This window comes from Tachysurus vachellii, chromosome 5 (assembly GCF_030014155.1).
Source record: "Tachysurus vachellii isolate PV-2020 chromosome 5, HZAU_Pvac_v1, whole genome shotgun sequence".
In the NCBI taxonomy this organism is placed as follows: Eukaryota; Metazoa; Chordata; class Actinopteri; order Siluriformes; family Bagridae; genus Tachysurus; species Tachysurus vachellii.
Window position 1 is genome coordinate 28,220,371 of NC_083464.1, and position 22,500 is coordinate 28,242,870.

General features: G+C 39.4%; 1 protein-coding gene across 3 annotated transcripts in view; it reads left to right on the plus strand.

Moving 5' to 3' along the window:
• zbtb7b (zinc finger and BTB domain containing 7B) overlaps positions 1-22,500 on the plus strand; it is a 33,252-nt gene that overhangs the window by 3,253 nt on the left and 7,499 nt on the right. The window contains exon 1 of one of the 3 annotated variants that reach the window (XM_060870984.1): positions 20,456-20,588. The exons of the other annotated variants lie outside the window; for them this stretch is intronic. The gene's annotated coding sequence lies outside the window, so the exon portion shown is untranslated. Of the gene's footprint in view, positions 1-20,455; positions 20,589-22,500 lie in introns of those variants that run through there. 3 annotated transcript variants of the gene reach the window in all.

Consider the following 22,500-nt stretch of genomic DNA (forward strand, 5'->3'; position numbering starts at 1 on the left):
AACACCAGAGAGTGGGATTTATGAATCGTTATAAACACCAGAGAGTGGGATTTATGAATCGTTATAAACACCAGAGAGTGGGATTTATGAATCGTTATAAACACCAGAGAGTGGGATTTATAAATCGTTATAAACACCAGAGAGTGGGATTTATAAATCGTTATAAACACCAGAGAGTGGGATTTATAAATCGTTATAAACACCAGAGGGATTTATAATGATGTATAATGATCAGGACTGGAGTGTAATCAGTTTTTAGCAATTGTTAGTTTAGAGCCCAACCACAGCCATCTTTACAGTGTCCATGTGGTACCATCCTCAGCAGCAATGTCTGATTCTCAGGTGAGCGAGACTCCAAGCAGAAGTAGAGGATTGAGATGGATAGGGTTGGGTATCAAAAGGAATTTTCCGGTTCCGATTCCAGTTCCAGTTCTGCCTTACGATTCCCGGTTCTGATTCCGATTCCATAATAAAAGAAATGTGAAAAATAATGCACAATACTTAAACAATTCCATTTGTGTTTATTAATCACTCTTTAAATATTTTAAACAGAGCATTTCAATTCATATCAATTTAAATAAATCCAACATCAAATTTAAGAATTACAACTTAGCAAGAATTACATTACATTCAGAATTACAACTTAGCAAAACAGTTAGCAATTTTTCTGAAGAAAAATTAACATGTCTGCTGTCTCTGGGAGAAGACGAGACCTTTCCTGGCTTATTGTATCTCCAGCTATGGAGAAAACCCTCTCAGAGGGACTTAAGTAAAGTTGGCTCCATATTCAGATTTGAATTTCCCAAGTCAATAGCTCCTGACCTAAACACTCTTATTACACAAATAACGCCTCTTTTTTATAGTAATGTAGAGAGGCAGCTACAACCCAAGTTTCCTCAATATCAGCTTTCCTCTGCGTTGGACAAAATACATAAGTCTTTATGTGTGAACACCTAAGAGACAGATTCCAAGGGACCGTCAGCAAAGTGCAAAACCCGAAAAGCGAATACAAAAAACAGTCAACAGCTTTACTGTAATACACTGTACTGTCACCAAACTCAGATCACACATCACTGATGTCCTGAGTGTTGTACTACAACATTTATTTTTGGAAAATATGTTTTTTTTTTTTGTTTGTTTTTTTTTATGATGGGGTAGATTTGCTTCCTTGTCGTAGCTTTGGAAATTAATCCACACTTTATACTTTTTTTAGACATGTTTAACACAAAGCAAAGCAGCACAGCAACGCGAGTGACTGATTTCTGTGGTAAGCTGCGTTAATTTGGTTGCGTGACTGTAAAACAATGAATATTCATGAGGTAAGACATGGCTATTTAAAGTGACCGCTCACAGCGTTTTGCCCGTCATCTCATCGGAACCGCGTTTGGAACCGAAACTAAAAAATTTCGCGCGGTTCCGGTTCCTGTTAAAATACAGAAGCGGTTCTGAATAAGAACCGGTTCTCGGTTCCCAACCCTAGAGATGGATCAGGCATGACCAGAGAACAGAGTCAGCATCACCAGCATCTCAACAGACATCAGGTGTAGTGTGTAGAGAGAGGAAGAACACAGAGAATAGAGTATATAGTAAGCACAATAACACAGTTATTAACCCAATAATAAACACACAGTCTCTGTCCTGGGGAATTTAGATAATTCATTTTAATTCAAAACTTCTGTGTCCTCTTTCCGAGGGACCTTGGAGAGGTGCATGGTAGGGGCTGATGTAGTTTGAAAGGTACTGAAGAGCTTTATAACAGTTATTATGTGGTGCATGTGGTCCACATTCACTTTAGGCTCTTCATGAGTACAATCCACTGTTCTTTTATGAAACGTTTACTCAGGTTCTCCATGAAAGATCACTGTGACCAGTGTGCTCTTTCTGAAAAATATGATGCACTGCCTTAGAAAGGAATTTTTAATAACAAATTAAAAATATTTAATCTGTACAAAGAATAATTACAAAAAAAAAAAACATCAGCATCTTCCAAATCTTCCAAGTTATGTTTTTATACTTCTGTAAAGCTTCTTTAAGACAATGTGTGATACAAATAAATTGAATTGAATTAAATTATTTGAAGACTGTTAGAAAACTGCCAGTCACTGTAGGAATAAAGTCATGATTTATGAGTTATTTTTTTATTATCAATCTGAAATAGATTTAAGAACGTAGTGTGTATCAGGTAACAGTGATGTGGTAGTTATTACTGTGTTGCTGTGTTCTGGAATAACTTCTAAAGTCATAGACTAGTTTTTCTACATGATTTAAAGCTGCACACAAAAAGACCATCCAGAGTTACTCTGGAATCAGAAAACTTACTTCTGGCTGCATAAGTTCTAATACAAGAACTTCTGTCTGTCAGGAGGACGTTAGTAAGCATCCACTGTATAATGTCCTTCACACATTCTTCAGTCTTATTGAACTGGTGTCTCACATCTGACTTAGCTGAAACATATAGCTGTGTGTCATAAGCATAACAGTAGAAGCTAATACCATGTTTATGAATAATTGCACCAAGCGGTAGCTTATATGAGAAAAGCAATGGACCTAAAACAGAACATTGCGGAACACAGAACATTACTTAAGTATGTTTAAAGAAGTCCCCATTTAGATCTATAAACTGATAGCGATCAGTTAAATAAGACCAGAGCTAGAAAAGGACTGTCCCTTTAACACCAACAACATGTTGTAGTCTATCAAGTAAAATAACATGATTAATGGTGTCAAAAGCTGCAGTAAAGTCAAGTAATAAGAGCAAAGAGACACAACCCTGGTCAGAGACCAGTAACAGGTCATTTACCACTTTAACCAGTGCTGTCTCTGTGCTACGATGAGGCCTAAATCCTGACTGATACATTTCATCAATGTTATTCCTATGTAGGTCTGAACATAACTGCTGTACTGGTAATCTGAAAAAGGTGGAGCAGAGCCAGTTGTGAATAAACTCTGAGATTAAACCCAAACTGATATAGTTCTCTCTTATTTATTTTGTATGACTTTAGTTCCATCCCTTCATAAGTGTTATTTTTCTAAGACAGAGAGAGATACAAAAGGAAAAAGGGAGAAACAGGAAATTGATGGGGATCAGTTGGTTTGCAACATCTTGCAAAAACTCTGAGACCCTCCCTTATAGGGTAATAGCACCCTGTACACACACACACACACACACACACACAAAGAGAAAGAGAGAGAAAGAAAAGTCCTACATTTTCTTCTCAAGTTCCCACAGAGGCGAAAGTGCTGAGCAGATACTGAAGATGAAATGCTAAAACCACACACTCACAAACACCTACACACACACACACAGAGAGACACACAAACTCCTACACACAGTCTTTACTGGCACACATGTTGTGACATACGATTGTGTGATTCAGTGGTGCAGTCCGTGTGCACACACTCTACTGAATTCTGCACCATATTGTCCCACATCCTGGAAAAATCACAGAAAAATGGCACTAAAATTTGGTGCTTTATGAAAATGTTCTTTTAATTAAATCATGTTTTCTCACTGTGTATGTAAATAAAATAGGTCCACATGCAAAATATATGTAGATGTTATAATTCACTTTGCGTTTAAAGAATTTCAGTATGTTTACATGATGACTTTCAGTATGTTTACATGATGACTTTTTTTATTTAGTTTATACACAAAGCAAATGCAGTGTTGTGATATATGAACACCATCAAATTCTAATTACATAAAAACTGTGTGTCAAAACTTAATATATTTTATGTAATGTTTAGAATTGATATAAACTGTGTTCTGTTACAGAAAATGAGTTATTTATTACAGAACAGATATTATTCTGAAGTTAGGGATCTGTGTTGCTGTAAAATGGCGTCAGTACGAGATACGACTACATGTTTGTGTTCCCTTTATATGGCTGCTTTTAGACACACACACACACACACACACACACACACACACACCACACCACACCACCACCACCACCATTCTACAGTGTTTAATTTATTATAACAGAAGTATTCTTCATTATCTGTAACGTGTGAACTCTGCCTCGAATCTCAGACGTTTTTTAGGATCAGGAATATTTAATCTTGTTAACGTTCAGAGTTTGGGACCGTGTGCTTTTTGATTTAGGAATGATTGATTTAAATCTCTGTAAGATTTTTGTTTGTATTAAACACACTCACACACACACACACACACACACACACACACACACACACACACACACACACCTGTGCACACATGCTGCAGCTTCCTGTCTCTCTCCCACTCTCACCCCAGTTCTTTGTCTGCAGTTTCTTCCCCCCTTTTTCATCCCCTCTAACCACGCTTTCCTGTCTCTCTCTCTCTCTTTGTCTCTGTCTCTCTCTCTCTCTCCCTCTCTCTCTTTGTATATATATGTATATATATATATATCTTTCTATATATATCTCTCTATCATTCTGTGTTTCTCCCACTCATCCCACCTCTGTGTGTTTTCGAAGAACTCGTCTGTTTTTAGAATAAGAGAAGAGAAGCACCGTTCTGTTTTTAGGATTTTTCCTCAAATCTCAGACCTGAGATTTCAATCTCTCTGTCTCTGTCTCTGTCTCTGTCTCTCTCTCTCTCTCTCTCTCTCTCTCTCTTGCTGTGTCTGTAAACCAACTCTTTCCACATCACTTCTCTGTTTTCACACTTTTACTCTTTATTTTTGCCATGCGAGCTGCTTTTGTCTTACACGTAATGCCTTGCACATGTAACGGAGTGAAAGATCTGAGAAAACTCCGGAAGTGACATCTAGACACAGAAACATCACTGAATAAATCGAATGGATTTTATAATCTCAACTAAAGACCAGAAAAGTACAGAATATGTATTTACCTATCAAGTTCCACACAATAATAATGAAACATAAACATTTTGATGGATTTTTGCTAATGCTAAATCTCACATTTAGATAAATTTTAAGATTCTTATTCAGTACTAAGCTCCTTTGGCAGTAATTTCAGCTTCCATGTTTGAAGAAGACTCTACAAGCTTTCACACCTGGATTTAGGTAAATTCTTTCCTTCTCCTTGGCTGATCCTCTTAAATTCAGACAGATTGGATGGGGAAAGCTTGTGAACTACCATGTTCAGGCCTCTGGAGAGAGAGGTTGTAAATGACCGTATATGGTTGTGTCACTTTAAATTTTTCTTGAGGAAATTACATGTTTCAACGTGTTTTTTGTTAGGTTACGCAGTAGGGAGAATAACGCAAAGGGTAATTGGATCAGCGGAGAGGGAGGAGCGAAGATTTATGTTCATGTACAATCCATGTGCATATATGTGTTTTCCAGTGAGCAGAGACTAAATTTTGCTTAATTTCATCTTAGTTCCCTTTGGTAAAGCGGAGCGAGGTATGTGATGTCGACATATGTTACGTGTTATAGTTTATTTCAAAGTCCTATGAGCCTGTTAGCATGTACATGTTAATCATTGAGCTCTTTTTGTTAATTAATCATTTCATATTATCTTCATCCACTTTATCATTTATATTTTATATGTTTCTCTGCAAACGTGAACTTTATTTATTGTATTTTTTTTGTATATGAGTCGTATTTATTTGTTATGTTGTTTCTTTGTGTAGTTTCACGGTGCTACGCAAACTACAGTTTAATGGCGCGCTTCGCGAGCGAAATAAAGAAAGAAGCACCCGTCGGAAACTCTCTGTGTCTCTTTTATGGATACCAATGGGCAGCTACAGTGAAACTCGACGCTTAAAGGAACCACGTATCCGTTACATCGCTGCTGTCGTCGTCTTCATGAGATTGCAACTCTAAAGCTCGGCCATTCTTCGAGAGCCTTAAAGAGCAAAGGACGGCAGGTGGCGGTAATTGTCGTTTCTATGTCGCAGATGCAGTGAGAATTTGAGTTATAAGAGAGTTTAAGATCATATTGCATTCAGTTACCTGAACTGTTTTCTCCCCGATAATGGAAGCTGTGAATGCAGAGGAGGCCGTGGAAGATACTGTTGTACGAATTGTCGAACAAATAAGTGAGATGTCACTCCCAGCAGTAGAAATAAGCAACCCACCTGCGCAGCAGTTCAGATCAAGTTCACGTGAAAGAAGCTTGACAGAGAAAGGTCTAGAGATGCGTGAACAGGAAGCCAAGAAGCAAGAGAAAGCTTTCTATAAGGCTTATAACTTTTGGAAGGAGACTGCAAAAGAGACTAGATCTAGACTGAAAATGTTCTGTTCACGTGAGAATCTTGAAAGAATACTGCAAGACATTCAAAGCAGGCAAAACTCAGTCTATCAGCACTATGAACCAATACTGCGTAACAATGCTACATCTCCAGACATTGTCAATCGTATGGATGCTTGTGCTGCACTGACCACTGAGATCAGTGATCTTGTGAGTAAACGGCTGGATACAATAGATGAAGATTATAACGAAGTGCTTGTGAAGGAAAGAGTGAGACAATTGCTAAATAAAGATGAGTATGGATCTGTCTTTGGATTTACAGTAACAAACACAGTCACTTCAGAGTCATCACATGGATCCTGTAATCAATCAAAGACTTCTTCCACGATCTCAAGTAAACGAGCTGACGCAGAGGCAGAACTTGCAGCAAAACGAGAACAAGCTAAAGCTATGCAAGAAATCCATGATCAACAATTGAAGCTTGATAAGATGGAGAGTGATTGGAAGCTTTGTGAAACAAAAATGCTTGCAGAAATAAAACAAAGGGAGATCGAAATGCAGCTAAAGCTAGAAGAGGAAAGAAAACAGTTACATCAGTTGCAAGTAGACAAAGACGTAAAGGTAGCAGCAGCTCGTGTCAAGGTGTATAACGATCTCGAAGGCATCATTCAAGGCAATAATGAAGAACTAGACACTAGCACTCACATTGGCTGTCACAGGACAGAACCCACATTTCGACTAAACCCGGAAGCTGAATTGTTCTTACCCCAGCAAGCAGTCTGTGAAGAGCATAAAGCCCAGACATCCCAAGATAATGTTGCTCTTGCTCAAGCGATAGCAGATTCACTAAGCACACATCGACTGCCTGTTCCTGAACCCACCATCTTTGCTGGTGACCCCTTGAAATTCATAGATTGGAAAATGTCCTTCATGGCCCTTATTGATCGAAAGCCCCTCCCACCTGGTGAAAAGATGTTCTATCTTAAGAACTACCTTGTTGGAGAAGCTCGCAAAGCGGTGGAGGGATATTTTTACAGAAATTCTGAGGACGCATACCAAGGTGCCTGGAAGGTCTTGCAAGATAGATATGGGAATCCATTCATACTGCAAAGGGCTTTTCGAGACAAGTTGATGAGATGGCCCAAAATTGGGGGAAATGACCCTCTCGCTCTACGAGACTTCACAGACTTCCTTCAAGGATGTGTTGAGGCAATTCCTCACGTTAAAGGACTAGCCATTCTAAATGACTGTGAAGAAAACCACAAGCTGCTAAAGAAACTTCCCGAATGGATTATACGCAAGTGGAATCGAATTGTGGTGGAAAAGCTTGATGCGTCATGTGACTATCCAAGTTTCAAACACTTTACAGAGTTCATGCAAAAGGAAACCAGAATAGCATGCAACCCCATTACTTCCCCAGTCTTCATGAATCTGAAAAATTTAGATGAAAGGTTTCCCAAGCGAGCTAAGGCTCTCAGTACAAAGGCTGATGTGAAAGACTTCAGCTCTAAAAGGCTTGAAACATCCAGCTTTAAGCCAAAGGTGACTTGCTTCATCTGTAAAGATGAAAAACACAACATTGCTCAATGTCCTACATTTGCAGAAAGAACCATTGAAGACAAGAAAACTTTCGTTCAAGTAAATCACCTCTGCTTCAGGTGTCTCAGGAAAGGGCATATTGTTAAAGATTGCAAAAAACGACATAAATGTGGAACATGTGGCCGAAATCACCCTACCTGCTTGCATGAAGAAAGAGACAAAGTGCCTTTGAAAGCATCAAGGAAAACTTCCACAGAAGTTCAAGCAAGTCAGGAAGTTCACAAAGTCATGGCCCATGTACTCACACAAAGTTCTTGTGCTACTTCCAGTATCGTGCCAGTCCTCATTTCTACAGTGGAAGAACCACAAAGAGAAGTCCTTACTTATGCTCTACTGGACACGCAGAGTGATTCATCATTCATTTTGGAAGAACTTCTTGACGACTTAAATGCAATCACTCAACCAGTGCAACTTAGACTCAGCACTATGACAGCTGTTGACACCATCACTGCAAGTAAAAGGGTTCGTGGGCTGCAAATTCGAGGGCTTCAAGCAACAAACTCCATTCAACTACACCAAGCATATACTAGAGACTTCATTCCTGTTGACAAGTCTTATATCCCAACCAAAAAGACAGCACTGCAATGGCCTCACCTCAGACATCTGGCCAATCAATTGCCACCTCTTCAGAACTGTGAAGTTGGACTTTTAATTGGATATGACTGCTCATCAGCTCTAGCCCCCCTCGAAGTCATAATAGGTGGTGAAAATGAACCATTTGCACAAAGAACTGAACTTGGCTGGAGTATCATAGGCCTTTCTAATCCACACCTAGACAGACAGGGAAATCAGAGATTTGTTCATAGAGTTGCGGTGAAAGAAATACCAGTCCCATTACCCAACGATGTTTTGAAGATCCTAGAGTCTGATTTCAACGAGAAAGGTTATGAGGATAAAACTGTGTCCCAAGAGGATGTTCGTTTCATACAGCATCTTAGTGCCAATATCAAACAGAAGGATAATAGACATTATGAACTTCCTCTCCCTTTCAAGTGTAATGGCCAACCCTCACTGCCAAATAACAAGCGGCTAGCAGAGGCCCGTTTGCAGCATTTGAAGAGAAGGCTCAAGTCTAACAAGCAATACTCTGATCATTACAAGGCCTTTATGGAAGAGATCATTAACAAAGGTGATGCTGAACTAGCCCCAGAGATACCTGAAGGAGAGACTGTATGGTACATTCCACACCATGGGGTGTACCACCCTCAGAAACCAGATAAGCTGAGGGTTGTGTTTGATTGTTCAGCTAAGTTTCGTGGTATATCTCTAAATGACACTCTTCTGACTGGACCTGACCTAATTAACTCTTTAGTGGGAGTACTATGTCGCTTCAGAAAGGAACTAGTGGCAGTCACTTGTGACATAGAAAGGATGTTTCATCAGTTTCTTGTCCCTCCAGACGAACGCAATTTTCTAAGGTTTCTATGGTGGGAGGGAGGAGACTTAGAGAAAGAGCCTCAAGACTATCGTATGGCAGTCCATCTCTTCGGCGCTACATCATCTCCTGGGTGCGCAAATTTCGGTTTAAAGTACCTGGCACAGCAGCACAAAGCCAAACACCCATCAGCCTCAGTGTTTGTTGAAAAGAACTTCTATGTGGACGATGGTTTGACCAGTGTTCGTTCTGTCAATGAAGCCAAAGAACTGATCGTTGATGCTCAAATATTGTGTAAACGTGGAGGCTTACGGCTTCATAAATTCAACTCAAATGAGGAAGATGTTCTCTGCTGCATAGACCCATCAGAAAGGGATATCACATCTAAGCCCCTTGACTTAAACCTTGAAGCGACACCAACAGGACGTGTACTTGGAATTCAGTGGTCAACAAAGGATGACACTTTCAGATTCAACATCAACTTTAAAGATCAGCCGTCAACTCGCCGTGGTATCTTATCTGTCATTGCTTCCCTGTACGATCCACTAGGGTTTGTTTCACCATTTATTCTGCGGGGAAAGTGTATCCTGCAAGAATTGTGTAGAAGAGGCATAGGATGGGATGATCAGCTTCCAGATGAATTATGTTCACGGTGGGAGGATTGGACAAATGGTCTTCAAAAGCTTAAGGAAGTTGCCATACCATGATGTTATCACCCAACTGCTTTCAATAAAATCATCAGATCGGAACTGCACCATTTCTCCGATGCAAGTAATGCCGGATATGGAGTTTGCTCTTATCTCCGTTTCAAAAATGACAAGAATGAAGTGCATTGCAGTTTGGTGATGGCAAAGTCCAGAGTTGCACCTACAAAAATCACAAGTATACCGAGATTGGAACTTGCAGCAGCTGTCGTGTCTGCAAGAATGAGTGTCATGCTGAAAACAGAGCTTGACATGAAGATTGACCAAGAGTTCTTCTGGACAGATTCACAGGTTGTTCTGGCATACATTAATAATGAAGCACGAAGGTTTCATGTATTTGTTGCTAACCGTGTGCAGCTCATAAGAGACATTACGGATCTGAGTTACTGGCATTATGTTAATACAACAGAAAACCCAGCTGATCACGCCTCTAGAGGGCTCCACGCCTCTGACATCTCTTCATCGAATTGGTTATCAGGACCCAAATTTCTGTGGGAACAAGAAGTAAGTCCAATACCGTACACATCTGCCAACCTGCTTGTTGGTAACCCTGAAGTTAAATCAGTCCAAACATTTGTGACCACAATCAGCAACAGTACGGACATTCTTAGTCGTTTCAGCCGATTTTCTTCTTGGTCAATGCTTCTAAAGGTTGTTGCAAGGATAAAAAAGGCTGGGATCAAAACAGAAATTCCCCAGCGATCATGTGACTGTCGAGGAGCGTCAGAAGGCTGCTGAAGCAGTGATTAAGCTTGTGCAGCAGGAAGCATTCTCCAAAGAAACAAGAATGATTGAGAAGGGGAACTTTCTTCCAAGTTCTAGTGCATTATACCACCTAGATCCTATTTTCGACAAAGGTCTTCTTCGCGTAGGCCATCACTCAGTCCAGAACTCACAAGGTCATCACTCAGTCCAGAACTAAAACATCCGGTGGTTCTCCCAAAGGATAGTTACATCACCAATCTAATTCTGTCACATTACCACACCAAAGTTTGTCATCAGGGTCGAAACCAAACTCAAATGGAGCTTAGAATGAATGGATTTTGGATCATTGGAGGCAGTAAGTCAGTTGCTAAGCTGATACACAAGTGTGTGCAATGCCGAAAACTTAGACGACCAACAGAAGAACAGCGAATGGCAGAACTTCCCAAAGAACGTGTTGAAGTATCTGCTCCCTTCACATTCTGCGGCATGGATCGTTTTGGGCCATTTGTCATAAAGAGAACTCGCAAGGAATACAAGAGATACGGCCTAATATTTACTTGTCTATCATCTTGCGCAGTTCATATTGAGATGATTGAAGATTTGTCCACAGATGCCTTTATTAATGCCTTGAGGTGCTTTATCAGTCTTAGAGGAGCAGTACGCAAACTTCAGTGTGACCATGGTACCAACTTTGTGGGAGCCAGAAATGAGCTCAAAGAATCAATGAAACAATTTGACCCCAAAGCTCTGGAAGTGTTTCTCTCTGATAAACAATGTGAGTTTGTATTTAATGCGCCCTCTGCATCTCACGCTGGAGGCATCTGGGAGCGTCAAATTCGTACAGTGCGAAATGTACTCAATGCCACACTTGCTCAGTGCCCAGGTAGGCTTGACGATGCTTCACTCAAAACACTGTTCTATGAAGCAATGGCCATAGTTAACAGTCGTCCACTAACGGTGGATAGCATTAATGATCCAAATTCACTTGAACCTTTGACCCCAAACCATTTAATATTGATGAAGTCTGATGTTGCACTTCCACCTCCAGGAAAATTTGTCAAAGAAGACATGTACGCTACGAAACGATGGCGTAGAGTCCAATACTTGGTCGAGCAGTTTTGGAGTCGTTGGAAGAAGGAGTATCTTCTTAACATTTCAACGCGCCAAAAGTGGCATACTCCTCGCCGAAACCTCAGAATAAATGATGTTGTAATCATCAAAGAAGACATGCTCCCAAGAAGTCAGTGGCAGTTAGGCAGAGTGATTGAAACTGTCAAGGAGAGTGATGGATTTGTTAGGCGAGTGAAGGTACAAGTAGGAGCAAGAAAACGTGATCAACCATCCAAGCCCACAATCATTGAAAGGCCCATCCAGAAATTGGTGGTGCTTCTTGAAGAAGAGTGACTGTTAATGGTTTAGGTGATAACCTCACATCAGACCAAGTAATTATTTCTAAAATGCTTTCTAGTCATTACATACATTCATGAAACTGAATAGAGGTCATGTAAAGGTCCAGAATCATGTTCTGATTCATTTTCAGTTTGTTCTGTTGATTCATCATTCCATGATTGGTGGGAGTGTAAATGACCGTATATGGTTGTGTCACTTTAAATTTTTCTTGAGGAAATTACATGTTTCAACGTGTTTTTTGTTAGGTTACGCAGTAGGGAGAATAACGCAAAGGGTAATTGGATCAGCGGAGAGGGAGGAGCGAAGATTTATGTTCATGTACAATCCATGTGCATATATGTGTTTTCCAGTGAGCAGAGACTAAATTTTGCTTAATTTCATCTTAGTTCCCTTTGGTAAAGCGGAGCGAGGTATGTGATGTCGACATATGTTACGTGTTATAGTTTATTTCAAAGTCCTATGAGCCTGTTAGCATGTACATGTTAATCATTGAGCTCTTTTTGTTAATTAATCATTTCATATTATCTTCATCCACTTTATCATTTATATTTTATATGTTTCTCTGCAAACGTGAACTTTATTTATTGTATTTTTTTTGTATATGAGTCGTATTTATTTGTTATGTTGTTTCTTTGTGTAGTTTCACGGTGCTACGCAAACTACAGTTTAATGGCGCGCTTCGCGAGCGAAATAAAGAAAGAAGCACCCGTCGGAAACTCTCTGTGTCTCTTTTATGGATACCAATGGGCAGCTACAGAGGTTATGGAGTTCAAGACCTTGGTTTATCCAATGAAGGACATCCTGAGACCCATTCTAAAGCCTCTGCAGCGTTGTCTGTGGTGGTGTGCCATCTGGAGTTTCTTCCAGATTCTCTTCTACCTGTCCTTGTCCCCATCTCTGTTCCTGTCCCTCTCCCTTTCCCTTTCCCTATTCCTGTCCCTCTTGCCGTCCCTCTAAACGTAACCCTGTCCCTCTCCCTGTTCCTGTCCCTCACCCTGTCCATAACCCTGAACCTAACCCTGTCCCTCTCCCTGCTGCTGAGAATTGCCCCATAGCATAAATTGCAATCATAGTCCTTCACTGTATGTATTGTATTAGGCTGCTGATTAGCATTACCTCATGTGCATAAGAACTTCAATTACATTTATTTGCATATCACTTTTATCACTGGACATTTTCATGAAGTAGATTTATAGTAATCCAGAACATTTTAATTCAGACTTATATAACAAATATATCGCTAACGAGCAACCCGGAGACAATGTTGGCAAGGAATCCTTCCTGAGGTGACAAAAACTTTGAGAGGAACCAAATGTGAGGTTATCTAGGGTTCAGTGCTGGAGACTTAAACATAACCATAGCAACTGCAGTCTTAAGTCTATCCAGAAGAAGATCTACTAACATTTTCAGGTGTCTGTGTCTTATTATTCACAATAATCTTATGGTGAACTTTTGGTTATCGAAGCAGGAGCATCTTCATCAGCATCAAGTGACTTTCAGATGAGTGAAAAGCAAAAGTTTTGTCCATAACAATTGATCAGGCAGGTCCGGGGAGGAGAAGGAGTCATACTTACAGCAGGGTAAATCACCTGGTTCAAATATTTGGGTGACATAAATTTATGGCTGCTTTACGGTAATCTGGGATGTGTCTGTTACCGTCTGGCTCTCCCTTTTAGTTATGCTAGTGTAGCACAGAATGTACACCTCCTTAATCATCACAATACAAAAGCATAAGTAATCATCTGTGTTCTGCCTCTTGCCCCCCACCCCCCACCTCCCCTCTCTCCCTCAGTTTGAACACTGGAAAACCAGAATGGTTCTCGATCATACGTAACAGTCTCTAGATTGAGTAGGCAATCAGCAAGTGCATTCCAAGAACTGACCTGACAGGGTCTAAGCAAATACAGGAAATGTATAGCAAATACTACATTGCTGTGACTTTATGACTATGTTGAAGATCCCTGTATGTCATGAACCTGCACAAGAACATATCAAGGTCTTAGACACTGTGTCACTCACTCTGGCTGTCTCTATTAGATTGACCTTTGTCACATATCTGTGTGTGTGTATCACATTGTGTGTGTGAGACCATAGAAGTAAAGAGCTAATGTGTGTGTGTGTGTGTGTGTGTGTGTGTGTGTGTGTGTGTGTGTGTGTGTGTGTGTGTGTGTGAGAGTGAAAGAGAAAAAGAGAAAGAGAGGGAGAGGGAGAGTCAGATGACGCAGAATTTCCAATAACTGAAATTGAAACATGTCATATGCTGTGTGAGAGAGAGAGACAGATAAAGAAAGAGATACCTGTTGTGGAGGGATTTTTCAATGCATGGCATTTTGTGTGTAACTTGTGTGTACGTAGTTAGCAAGAGAACAAACACACACACACACACACACACACACACACACACACACTTTCTCCATGGTGTATGTATGTGAAGTGTGAGCAGCAGACTGCCAATGAGACAGGTGCAATGAGACAGGTGCAGTCTGAACACTAAGTTTCCATTCATCAACCTACCGGGAAAGCGGAATGCGCAGTGTGCATGAGTGTATGTGTAAGTAAGAGTGTGTGTTAGTGTACGTGAGTAAGTGATGCTGGGGGACATGTACCTGTCTGCATTTTAGCAGTCTGTTTTAGTGACACTAGGCTTAAGTGACTGGTCCCTAACCATTTACACACTGTTTGTGTGTGTGTGTGTGTGTGTGTGTGTGTGTGTGTGTGTGTGTGTGTGTGTGTGTGTGTGTGTGTGTGTGTGTGTTGTATGTATGTGTGTTGGACTGGATGTGTGTGTATGAGTAAGCGACACTAAGGGACACGTCCCTGGCAACATACATAGATACAAAGTAACTGTAACTATACACGTGTGTATGTGTACATGCGTAACTGTACATGTGTGTAACTGTACATGTGTGTGGTTGTACATGCGTGTGGTTGTACATGGGTGTAACTGCATATGTGTGTGGTTGTACATTCATGTGGTTGTACTTGCATTAATCTGTACGTGTGTGGTTGTACATTCGTGTGGTTGTACGTGTGTGGTTGTACATGCGTGAATCTGTACGTGTGTGGTTGTACATGTGTGTGGTTGTACATTCGTGTGGTTGTACATGTGAGTAACTGTTCGTGTGTGGTTGTTCGTGTGTGGTTGTTCGTGTGTGGTTGTACATGTGTGTGGTTGTTCATGCGTGTGGTTGTTCATGTGTAAATTTCTGTCTGTGTGATTGTACGTGTGTAGCTGTACATGTGTGTGGTTGCACGTGTGTGGTTGTACATGCATGTAACTGCACATGTGTGTGGTTGTACATGTGTGTTTGTACATTCGTGAATCTGTACATGTGTGTGGTTGTTCATGTGTGTGGTTGTTCATGTGTGGTTGTTCATGTGTGGTTGTTCATGTGTGTGGTTGTTCATGTGTATAGTTGTACATGTGTGTAACTGTACATGCATGTTGTTGTTCATGTGTAATTTTATGTATGTGTGATTGTACGTTTGTAGCTGTACATGTGTATGGTTGTACACGCATGCGGTTGTACATGTGTGTGGTTGTTCATGTGTGTAACTGTACATGCGTGTGGTTGTACATATGTATGGTTGTTCATGTATAACTTTATGTATGTGTGATTGTACATGTGTGTAGCTGTTTATGTGGGTGGTTGTACATTTGTTTGGTTGTACATGTGTGTCGTTTGTATGCGTGTGGTTGTTCATGCGTGTGGTTGTACATGTGTGTGGTTGTTAATGCGCGTGGTTGTTCATGCGTGTGGTTGTACGTGTGTGGTTGTTAATGCGTGTGGTTGTTCATGTGTAACTTTGTATGTGTGATTGTATGTGTGTAGCTGTACGTGTGTGTTTGTTCATGTGTGTGGTTGTTCATGTGTGTAACTGTACATGTGTGTGGTTGTACATGTGTGTCGTTTGTATGCGTGAGGTTGTTGATGCGTGTGGTTGTACGTGTGTGGTTGTTGATGCGTGTGGTTGTTCATGTGTAACTTTGTATGTGTGATTGTATGTGTGTAGCTGTACGTGTGTGGTTGTTCATGTGTAACTTTTTGTATGTGTGATTGTACGTGTGTAGCTGTACATGTGTGTGGTTGTACGTGTGTGGTTGTATATATATATATATATATATATATATATATATATATATATATATATATATATATACACACACACATATATATCTATATATGTATGTATGTATATAATGTGTGTGTGTGTATATATATATATATGTGTGTGTGTGTGTATAAATATATATATATATATATATATATATATATATATATATATATATATATATATGTATATATATATATATATATATATATATACATACACGTGTGTGTGTGTATCAGTACATAAATAGCAAAATGTGTATATCTGTGTATTAGAGAGTGTGTGTGCCAGTGCATTAATATCAAAGTGTGAATATCTGTCTGTGTTTTTTTGTGTGTATGTGTATGCATTAGTGTGTGTATTAGTGTGTGTATCTGTGTGTCTGTATCAGTGCATGAATATTTGTGTATATATTTTTGTGTTATTGTGTGTGTATTTGTGTGTATCTATGCATTAATATCCGTGTGTGTGTCAGTTAGTGCAAAAATATAAAAGAGTGTATCTCTGTGTGTTTATTACTGTGTATGTGTTAGTGTGTGTCTATTAGCGAATGAATATCAAAGTGTTTATATCTGTGTGTTTATTAGTGTGTGTCAATTAGTGCAAAAATGTAAAGGTGTTTATCGCTGTGTGTTTATTTGTGTGTGTCTGAATACTTTATTGTACTCACATTTACCTGAAATTTCCTGTTTCCCTGGAAACTTTGTGTAATTACATTGTTTACGTTTATGTAGTAACACACACCGCAGTTACACCCTGGATTATCTTTCTCACACACACACGTACACACACACACTGTTTGACCTTTAAAAATGTCTTAAATCAGAAAATATCATTTGAATTAGTGTTTTTTTTAAAAAATACTGTATAATTAAAAAGTTATCCTATCATTAATATGATAAATTTAAATGCTGTGTGTGTGTTTGTGTATGTGTCTATGATGATGATGTGTTCAGAAAGCAGTGGGAGGGTGATATCCGTTCTGACACACACTTTTTTGTCAGCTTCGCTGATGTTTCGGATGTATGTGTGTGGAATAGAAGTGTGTATTTAGTTTGGCGGTTCAGTTTTTGAATCAGCGAGGTGTATTTTTGAAAAAACAGACAAAACACTGAGTCAGGAGTGTGTGTGTGTGTGTGTATATATGTGTGTTGATTTTCTTGGTTTTTCTTGAAATGTATTTTTAAAAGCTGGTCAGACTCATTAACCTTGAGGCTAATATTGTGATATAGTTTAGCATCATGTGTACATCATCACGTGTCCACAACTGAGCTTTTTCACTTTCTATAACTATAACTTAGAATTATAGTTTTTCCACTTTGCTCAAATAATTTGGAATTAACTTTCCTTTTGGTCATTTAAACATTATGTTTACTCTCAATTATTTTCAGACAAATATTTAAAACTAAATAAACACTGAACATGTTTAGGTGATGTGTGTTTAAGTCGTGTTAGCTTAGAGTTTGTAAAAAAAAACAGAAAAAACAATTGTGCAATAAAATAACGTTCTCAGGTCTTTACACGCTTCAGTGCTCACGTTTGTATCCATGTTAATTTAATGTTGTTTTCTGACTGAAACTTAAATATTAAAACAACCACGGCTCATTTAGTAATTCTCTTTAGAAACATTCTCAAACGTTCACAACCCTGCTGACATGCTCTAATTCATTTAGATAAATTTGTATATCCGAGTATAAATTTACAAATATAATTTGTATCTGAGTAAAAAAACATTACCAGAGATTTATAAAAATCAAAACAGACATTAAAAGTCCTTAAAGAAATATGATGTTATATTTAATATAATAAGAAAATTCTATTTAATTATCTATGTAATTTCAACGTTAACATTTTAACAGTAAAACTTCAGCTATTTTTTCACCATTCTTTCATCCTTTGTGCAATAATAGTGTTGCTTGTTTTTTATTATTATTTAGATTTGATGCCTTTTTCCTTTTATAAATGAAGTCTATAAAATCAAAATGTATTATTTTTAATTTATAAAATCATTTTAATTGACAGTGTTTGGAGATACCATCATAAAAACATGGGGAAAAAAAATTCTCCGTGATCCGTGGGTTGATTTCATTTTACAGACTGTTATTTAAGTGAAAACAAATGAACTACTGAGTTAATTGTTTAAACTATATTATAAATGATTAGTTGCCCTGAATCTTTGTTAAAGCACATGTTTACTGACAGTGACTGATGTTTAAAAACAGAATTAAAACAGAATTAATGAGATTAATGATCATGTTTTTGACCCACAAGCAGAGATTTATAGTTTATATAATACTCTGATATTCAAAAAATTCTATTCCATCACACAGCATGACATGAATATACTTTAAGTCTGAATGAAAAGAAATAAAGAAAACATTTAACTCCATTTATTATTAAAGTTATGAGGTGTTTATTGTTGATTTTATTTTTATTTTTTGATGGTATTTCAACTCTGAGATAACAGACGTGTGTGAGACACAAAAACCGAACAGGAAGACCAAAAACGTCTCGAAGAGAAATTGAGAACAAACACTAGACTTCTGAGCTTTTGTGTGTGTGTGTGTGTGTGTGTGGTGTGTGTGTGTGTGTGTGCACGCTTCTTGTCAGTGTTGATTTGTCTTTATGTATGCAGGTTCAGGAGAATTTTGTTAATTTCTGGATGCTACAGTTTGTGGGTGTATTCTTGGGTCTACAAAACCGTGTGTGTGTGTGTGTGTGTGTGTGTGTGTATGTATGTGTGTGTGTGTGTGTGTGTGTGTGTGATATCAGCAACTAATTCTTGTGAGTCTTCCCATCTTCTGAAGGACAAAGTGTCAAAAGTAAAAATATTCCGATCTGCAGAGGCGGATAAACACATTTCTGTATCTTTTTTAAAGCCTGAAACAAAAACTGTGAATCTGAGCTTTGTGAATAACTTCATACACTAACATCCTTTATATATATCCTGTTTCCTAATATTACGGTCATTTACATTGTTGAACAAAACCCGTATAAACATTTAACAATGTGATTGTATGAAGGTTTTCTCACAGCTTCGTTGCTCTTTCGACTCTGTTGATTTCCTCATTCTGTGGTGACTAACAGCTCCATGTTCACCGTCTCAGAGCTGCACTGCCTTCACTTTGTGTTAAGTGAATGCAGGTTGATGTTTATCTCCAACACCACGACAAGCGTAGAGTCCGTGTTAAGATCATTCTTCATTTCAGTTAGATTTATTTTAATAAGTCATGCTCCTTATTCCTGACACACATTTATTTTAGAATTATATCTGCAAAATGCATATGATTTAGTGCTTAAAAATTTTGCACGAAAACTTTTTTAACCAGATTTATTAGAAGTATATGTTACCTACAAGTAGAATTTATTTTTTCTTTTTAGTATGTAATTTATTTTTGTATGCATTAAATAACGTTTTTTTATAAATGGAAGAGCGCTGAGGTTTTTTTTTTATTTTATTTTATTTTATTTTTTTTAGAAATTGTCTAAAGATATCTTTTATTGTCATTTCAACCATATATGTAACTGATGCTTGTACAAGATGAAATGAAACATTTGTCCAGGACGATGGTGCTACATAATACAACACAGAGATAAGGACTTAAAGTAAGTTGTCCTAGACACACAGTACGACATGTGTATCCTAGTGCAACAGACTGGGACAAAAGACAGAACAAACAGACAGCACAAAACAATACAAGACAAATACACAAAAATAGCTTAGACCAGTGTGTTGGCTGTATATTATACTGTATTATACAGACAGAAATGTATACATTAAACATTCAATTTAAGTTTTATTGCTGTGTCACTTTTAACCATCGTCCCAAAGCAGTTTTATAGAAATCCAGATTCAGATGTAATTAGTAGGTCAGAGGTGAGGAACCAGACTCACAATGGACCCCCATCCTCATCTGGTGTGATTTTAAATGATTACAGTGTCCAGGTGAAGAAGAAGAAGGAAGACAGACAGTGCTGTATGTGTGCTGCGAGTGAACATCCGTTCATGACAAGCATCAGAGTCTTTTATGATTACGGAAGAGTCATTAGCTTTAAATTTAAATTTAAGGAGGTGACATATTGTCAGAAAATATACATTCAGAACCGGACCTGTAACGAGTTTGTGTATGATCGGAGTGGTGACTGATCCTATCTGTCTACCACACCGTTTGTTCGGATTGTGTTTATTTCAGTTTGATCTTCTGATTTGTCAGAGTATGCAAGTTCATAAGAGTATATTTCAGAGCCAGACAAATGCGACTTCCTCTCATGTGTGTTTGCATATACGTGTGTGTGTACGTGTGTGTGAGTAAGACAAATGGAGTATAAGCGGAGGGCAAGGGATTTTTGTTTTTCGGAAACTTTTTTGAAACCAGTACATACGTTTGGAGCGAGGGAGGGGGGAGGGGTCGCGCTTTCTCCATCGAACACCACTCTCAGTTGACAGGAAGGAGAAACAGACAGCGACAGAAAGACAGAGAGAGAGTCCGCAAGATCCCCAAAATCTTTGAACAGAAGTGTTTGAACTTGGCAGAGTACGGGTGAGAGACCATAACTGACTGTAAACATTGTGAGAGAGAGTGAGAGAGTGAGAGAGTGTGAGAGAGAGAGAGAGAGAGAGAGAGAGAAAGAGGAGAATCTGAAGAGGAGATTATGGCGATGACACATGCTCCAGCGAGCCTTGAGTTCATGGCACCACGCTTCTCCATGACAGGCAGAATGGTACAACCCGTCCTCCCTGTGTGTGAATGAAATGGTTCTGTTCACAGGTGTGTGTGTGTGTGTGTGTGTGTGTGTGTGTGTGTGTGTGTGTGTGTGTGTGTGTGTGTGTGAGCATGTGTGTAAGTGTGTGTCTGTGTGAGCATGAGCATGTGTGTGAGTGTGAGCGTATGTGTCTGTGTCTGTGTGTGCATAAGCAAAGTGAGTGAGGAGAGAGAGGGCATTTTGACAGTATTTTCTGTGTGTGTGTGTGTTGGAGCAGGTTATTCAGGTGTGCCTTGTTGTGTTGGGATATTCTAGGATGGAGAGGGGCGGCTGGTTACTAAGGGGAAGTAGCATAGTGGTGGTGGAAAGTTCTGGGCTCAGGTGTGTGTGTGTGTGTGTGTGTGTGTGTGTGGGTGGGGGAGGGGGAGGGGTTTAATATCAAAACAAGGTGCATGCACTCCAGAGACAGGGAGATAGACAGAAAGACATGAATAGAGATAAAGCCACACACCTTTCACAGTGTATTATGGGTAATGCACACATTTGCTCAGATCTAAAAACATACTTATAGAGTGTGCACATTCGTGTGTGTGTGTGTGTGTGCATGAGTGTGTGTCTGTGTGTACCTACAGTATACTGACCTGTCTCCATGGTCTCTTTGTGTGGGTCTGTGTGTGTGCGCATATACTGACCTATCTCCATGGTCTGTGTGTGTGTGTGTGTGTGTGCGCCTATACTGACCTGTCTCCATGGTCTGTGGGTGTGTGTGTGTATCAATACTGGCCTGTCTCCATGGCATGTGTGTGTACGTGTGTAGTGTATGTGTGTATCAATACTGGCCTGTCTCCATGGTCTGTGTGTGTAAGTGTGAGTGTGTGTATCTATTCTGACCGATCTCCATGGTGTCTGTGTGTGTGTGTGTGTGTGTGTGTGAACTGACCTGTCTCCATGGCGTGTGTGTGTATGTGTATGTGTACCTATATTGGCCTGTCTCCGTGGACTCTGTGTTTGTGCCTATACTAACCCATCTCCACGGTCGTGAGTGTGTGTGTACTTATACAGACCTGCCTCCAGGGTGTGTGTGTGTTTGTGTGTACTTATACTGACCCGTTTCCATGGTGTGCGTGTGTGTGTGTGTGAGTGTGTGTACTTATACTGACCCATCTCCATGTTGTGTGTACTTATACTGACCTGTATCTGTAGTCATGGTCTCCATGGTCATGGTCAGTGTGTGCGTGTGTGTGTTTTTGTGTGCGTGTGTGTGTCTGTACTTATACTGACCCATCTCCATGTTGTGTGTACTTATACTGACCTGTATCTGTAGTCATGGTCTCCATGGTCATGGTCAGTGTGTGTGTGTATGTTTTTGTGTGCGTGTGTGTGACTGTACTTATACTGACACATCTCCATGGTGTGTGTACGTATACTGACCTGTATCTGTAGTCATGGTCTCCATGGTCATGGTCAGTGTGTGCGTGTGTGTGTTTTTGTGTGTGTGTGTATCTGTACTTATACTGACCCATCTCCATGGTGTGTGTGTGGGGTGTGTGTGTATGTGTGTATGTACTTATACTGACCCGTCTCCATTGTGTGTTTGTGTGTTTGCGCATGTGTGCTCATGTGTGTGCATGTGTGTGTACCTGTGTGTACGTGTGTGTACTTATACCGACCCATATCCATAGTGTGCGTGTGTGTGTGTGTGTGTGTGTACTTATACTGACCTGTGTACTTACACTGACCTGTCTCTCC